This window comes from Kogia breviceps, chromosome 19 (genome assembly GCF_026419965.1).
Source record: "Kogia breviceps isolate mKogBre1 chromosome 19, mKogBre1 haplotype 1, whole genome shotgun sequence".
NCBI classification, from domain to species: Eukaryota; Metazoa; Chordata; class Mammalia; order Artiodactyla; family Physeteridae; genus Kogia; species Kogia breviceps.
Window position 1 is genome coordinate 27,048,013 of NC_081328.1, and position 6,002 is coordinate 27,054,014.

Below are 6,002 nucleotides of genomic sequence, written 5' to 3' on the forward strand. Positions count from 1 at the left end.
TTTTGTTTTGAGAAGTCAGGATGGGAAGAAAAACAAATGTACCCTGACATCTAGAATTTTCTAGTCCAGTTTTTAATAATTGAATTGCCAGAACCAGTGCAAACATTAAAATCAAACCACATTTTCAGTTTAAAATATACTAGTCTGGGCCTAAAGATTAGAAATTGTATAAATGATGTATCTTCATCCCAGAGAAGAGTTTTGGTTTAGTTTATATAATATACCGTAGGACTGAGGTTACACGCTTTTTTGTTACCAAGCAGACACACATATTGCAAACGTAACAGCTCTGTGTTTGTTAAGATTTCATTCTCCCTCTTCTGCAGTGTGGGAAACAGAGTCAGAGCTGCTCTGACTGCTTCATGCTTAGGGAGCTGAGACAGGAACCCAGGTCTCTCCAGCTCTGAAGCCTCCTATTCACTTTACACCACAGCAAAAACAAGTGAATCGAAACATTGAACTGAAAATTCGTCAGAGTCAGCAAAAACAAATGAATCAAAAAAATTGAACTGAAAATTCATCAGGCATGCATATGGAAAAGAAAACTAATAGTCACGCAGTTTAGAGCCTAAAAAACCCTCGGGGAAACCTCCATCAAGTCTAATTTTGAAGATTGAGTGTCTTGAAGCGTTATTATTCCCAAGAATTCTGTCCTCTAGTCCACCAGGGTAACCTCATCTCTCTCTAAAGCATCTGCCCCCACTTCTGTGCTATCATCTTCCTTATCAGTATCTCCAGCCTAAAACTTTTCTGAAGGCCACACCTCTCTAATCAACTGCCCAGATGCCCCCCTTCCCCACCTCTGGAACATTTTACTCACCCTGTTCCAAACGCAGTGCGTTTTCTTTCTTTATTCCCCCACCAAACCCATTTATCTGAAGAGTCCTATATCCCGGTTAATGGCGTGGTCGTAGCCATCTACATCCTTGATTTCTCTCGCCCCTCAGATCCAACCAGTCAGCCAGAACTGTCACCTCCACTTTAGGCCCAGCTCCCTGATCTGGTTTCTCACCCCCTTCCCACTGCAGCTAAAAAGCCTAGCAGCTAAAAGCTAACTAGGGCTAAAAAGCCCTAGTTAGCTGTCCTCAGACTACTGCAGCCACTTCATTTGTACCCCTGCCCTGGTCACACCCATCAGACAGGCTCATCCTCCACACTTAGCATCATTATCTTCCTGAAAGAATCTGAGTATGTCTCTCCCCTGCTTCAAAACTGCCATTGAGGGCTTCCCTGGTGGCACAGTGGTTAAGAATCCTCCCACCAGGGCTTCCCTGGTGGGACAGTGGTTGAGAGTCCTCCTGCCGATGCAGGGAACACGAGTTCGTGCCCCGGTCCAGGAAGATCCCACATGCCGCGGAGTGGCTGGGCCCGTGAGCCATGGCCGCTGAGCCTGCGCGTCCGGAGCCTGTGCTCCGCAACGGGAGAGGCCACAACAGTGAGAGGCCCGCGTACCACAAAAAATAATAATAATAAAAGTAAAAGAATCCGCCTGCCAATGTAGGGGACACAGGTTCGAGCCCTGGTCCGGGAAGATCCCACATGCCACGGAGCAACTAAGCCCATGCGCCACAACTACTGAGCCTTCGCTCTAGAGCCCGCGAGCCACAACTACTGAAGCCCGTGTGCCACAACTACTGAAGCCCATGCGCCTAGAGCCTGTGCTCTGCAACAAGAGAAGCCACCACAATGAGAAGCCCGCGCACCGCAACAAAGAGTAGCCCCTGCTTGCTGCAACTAGAGAAAGCCCGTGTGCAGCAACGAAGACCCAATGCAGCCAAAAAATAAAAATTAAAAAATTAAAAATTTAAAAAAAACCTGCCGTTGACTATGAGTCTATATGACTCAAGCCAATCTCTTTCTCGTGGCCTCTTCCCATGCTAACTCGTCCTGATCCTCTCCCCTGCTGAACCCCACAGGCGAGTCCCACGACAACACCTTGCCCTCATGGTGCTTTTGTAACTCTGCTTTTGTACCTGCTGTTCCTCGGCCTGGAATGCCTTTACCCCAGCCTTTTCCCTGCCCTGAAACATTTGCTGGGTCCAAACCTCCACCAAAGTCAGCCAGGCCCAGGCCTCTTTGACGCCGCGGCACTGCCGCTCCTTCGTGGCCCCTGTCGTGTTGCACTGGGATGCATTTGCTTGTCTGCTCCCTCTGTGGCTGGGGATTGCCCTCTCTCATGGCAGGAGCTGAGTCTCGTCCACCTCTGTCCCCAGCACAGCTCTGGGCTCACCGTAGGAGTGGAAAGAGGGCTTGGGAATGAAAGAAGAGAGGGAGAGCTGGGTTGGAGGATAGTGTCACAGAAGAGAGAGACTGAAAATGAAGTGTTTTTAGGGTGGACTTGATTTTCACCCTGTTGATCTGGTCCATGAAAGTCAAGGTGGCTCTCACTGACTGGCTGAAGCCTGACTTTCAGTTCCTTGGCCTCACTGGCTTCCCTGACCAAGAGCCAGCTAGAACATTTGTAGCAACCACAGCAGAGTTGATGAGAAATTGGCGTGGAAACATTAGACAGCGTGTCCTAAATAAGGAAAAATCCAAGCTTGTTTACTGAAGGGTCCAGAGGACCAACTACCCATCATTTAAAAGTCTGAAAAACGATTTTGCCTCTGCTGCATCCTTCGGGTCCTCTTCTCTGAACATAATAATAAACTGAAATAGCACTCAGTTCTGCAACCCTTGAACCTCGGTGCAGACTGCACTCAGAAAGTAACAACTTTAACATAATTCTACATATTATTTTGTATATTTTTACTCTCAGAAAACTAAAAATTACATACAGTTCACTCATCCTAATGCATGTTCCTGTATTTCCTGCCATTCTTCTTTCCCCCCTATTTATGGGATTTGGTTTTTGTTTTATACAGTTGTAAGTATGCCACATTTGCAATTATTACACTGCTTTTTCCCACTTATTACATTATAAGCACTTAAAAAAATTATTATACAGTTTTTAAATTTTTTTTAATTTTTGGCTGCATTGGGTCTTCGTTGCTGCACACAGCCTTTCTCTAGTTGTGGCGAGCGGGGGCTACTGTTCGTTGCGGTGCACAGGCTTCTCATTGTGGTAGTTTCTCTTGTTGTGGAGCACGGGCTCTAGGCTCATGGGCTTCAGTAGTTGTGGCATGCAGGCTCAGAGTTGTGGCGCATGGGCTTAGTTGCTCCACAGCCTGTGGGATCTTCCTGGATCAGGGATCGAACCTGTGTCCCCTGCATTGGCAGGTGGATTCTTAACCACTGCACCACCAGGGAAGTCCCTATTATATAGTTTTCATAGCCAGAATTTTTTTTTTTTTTTTTTTTTTTTTTTTTTGCGGTACACGGGTCTCTCACTGCTGTGGCCTCTCCCGTTGCGGAGCACAGGCTCCGGACACGCAGGCTCAGCGGCCATGGCTCACAGGCCCAGCCGCTCCGCCGCACGTGGGATCTTCCCGGACCGGGGCACGAACCCGTGTCCCCTGCATCGGCAGGCGGACTCTCAACCACTGTGCCACCAGGGAAGCCCCATAGCCAGAATTTTTAATGGCTACATCATCTTTCCAGACCAGACATGAAGCCAGTTTTGCTTAGTCATTCACCTAATTTGGGGTTTTTAGATTCAGATTTTTCATTATTGTAAACAATGCTGCATGAACAACTTTGCATAAAGCTTTGTCCATGTTTGTGACTGGGCCTTTAAGGTTATAATAAGAAACAACTTTTAAGTTAATAATAAGAAACAATTGAGTGCTTCCTATGTTTGGGGAACTGGTACTGTGCTAGTTACATGGATTATCTCACTCTTTACAGAAAACCTTAAGGGTAGATAATTTTATTATCTCCATTTTACAGATTAGGAGACAAGCAGAGATGAATGAATTTCCTTGTCCAAGGTAAGTGTTAGTGCCTGATTAAACCCAGGAAGCCTGGAGTCTTGGTGTTTTCATTCTCAGGAGTATAATCCCTGGGTCAAAGTTTTATTAATGGGTTTACTCAAAGGAAGACCTTTTAAAAATAAAACTCATTCCAAACCTCCAGATTTTTACTTGGCATCTTCAGGTTATGTCTGTTCTTCTTATGTGCCAATTAAATGGAGAGTGGAAGAAGAAAATCTCTAAATGAAACTGACCTCAAGGAAGCCGATTCACCTCCCTCCTTGGGAAACAAAATAAAGTGTCCCAAGAGGACACAAGGAATGTCTTTAGTTTAACGAGGTTAGAATTACTGCATTCATGTCTTTCTGCTGCTTTTGCTGGTTGGAACAGACAGTGCCAACCTGTTCTTACAGTCTGTGCCTCTTCCTACATCCCAGTGATGGGTGATTTTTCCAAGAAACAGTGCCACTGTGCAGTGTAGCCATTTGCAAAGGGAGTTTATTCCCTTCAGGAGCCTGTTCAACACAACAGCACATTCTCATTCTCCTACACAGTTGACTGTCCCTCAGAATAAGTCAAAACACTGGCTAGGCTTCAGAGGGACTTGGGAAACATGCTTTCAGCCTTACTTTATCTCCTGGGAGAGGTCACAGGTCCCCTTGCTGTTCTGTGCCAGGCCAAACTTAGTACACCCAAACATATGTGTCAGCCACCGAAAGGGTCAGGAAAATTTATCCATCAAAAAGATTTGGGGCTTCCCTGGTGGCGCAGTGGTTGAGAATCCGCCTGCCGATGCAGGAGACACGGGTTCGTGCCCTGGTCCGGGAAGATCCCACATGCCGCGGAGCGGCTAGGCCCGTGAGCCGTGGCCGCTGAGCCTGCGCGTCCAGAGCCTGTGCTCCACAACGGGAGAGGCCACAACGGTGAGAGGCCCGCATACCGCAAAAAAAAAAAAAAAAGATTTGGTTCTCTTAAAATCACAAGTGTTTTCTGATCTCATCTGCGAGCTGTGTGTTTAGTCGGTGTGGAATCAGCCAGCCTGGGACAGATTGGCTGGTGAACTTAGGCAAGTCCCTCGTGACCTTGGAGCCTCCGTTCCTACCTGCAGAAGGGGTCCAGCACATCCCTCGTGGTGCAGCCCTAGGATGAAATGATACCCCCAAAGTGTCTAGTTCATGCATTCTGGCATGTGCCTGGCACTAGACAAATGTTAGCTTCCTTCCCATATGGCTGAGCTTTTAAAATGATTATAGCCCACCTGCAGAGATTTACATGCAGAAGCAACCTGAACGAACAGTTAGTAGCACTCTTAAAAGTCTTGTGCAGTTTTTCGCTCTTAAAAAGGTATGGGGCTTCCCTGGTGGCGCAGTGGTTGAGAATCCGCCTGCCGATGCAGGGGACACGGGTTCGTGCCCCGGTCCGGGAACATCCCACGTGCCGTGGAGCGGCTGGGCCCGTGAGCCGTGGCCGCTGAGCCTGCGCATCCAGAGCCTGTGCTCTGCAACGGGAGAGGCCATAACAGTGAGAGGCCCACGTAACGCAAACAAACAAACAAACAAAAAATGTATGGAAGTGTGGCCAAAACTAAACGGAGACATGTGGTCACCCCTGGCTTTCTAATGATTTTGTGCCCTCTGTAACAAATGTTCTCTCAATATTTCTTGAAACAGACGCTGAACACTGTGTGGACAAAAGGTGGACAAGGAAGGCTGGGCAGTTCTACTTCTGTGCACAGAGAGGATGCTTCCTGCACTTAGTCAACCCAAAGGCCTCTAGTTAACTGGACCCACGCTCTTGGACAGCAATTTGGTCACCGTCTGTTGTTACCTGAGCGCACCACTTGGGAGGCTCACCTACCAGGTGCACCTCTGTTGGCTTGTTAAAGAATGACTTCTGGCTACAGTGCTACAATGTCTCCTCCATCTTGTTTCTTTCCCAGCGAAGCTGCACATTCATTCATCAAATATTTAATGGGTGTCAAGTCTGTGCTAGGGACTGATCCACCGCCGGGGATGCTATAAAAAGACAAAACCCTCTGCTTGTCACTCAGGCCAGATGATCCCCTGGCTCCACTCCCTTATCTGGTTCCGAGGCCTTGGTGGGGTTTTGCTGACCTGTTTTTGACACTTTCCGGATGAATGTAGCCAGGGA

At 47.6% G+C, this 6,002-nt stretch overlaps 1 long non-coding RNA gene across 1 annotated transcript; it reads left to right on the forward strand.

Annotated features, from left to right (window-relative positions):
* The first annotated feature begins 3,790 nt into the window (after positions 1-3,790).
* Positions 3,791-5,762, forward strand: LOC136793234 (uncharacterized). The gene is made up of 2 exons (XR_010838232.1): positions 3,791-3,869; positions 5,522-5,762. It is a non-coding gene; the product is annotated as an uncharacterized lncRNA (long non-coding RNA).
* The last annotated feature ends 240 nt before the right edge of the window (positions 5,763-6,002 follow it).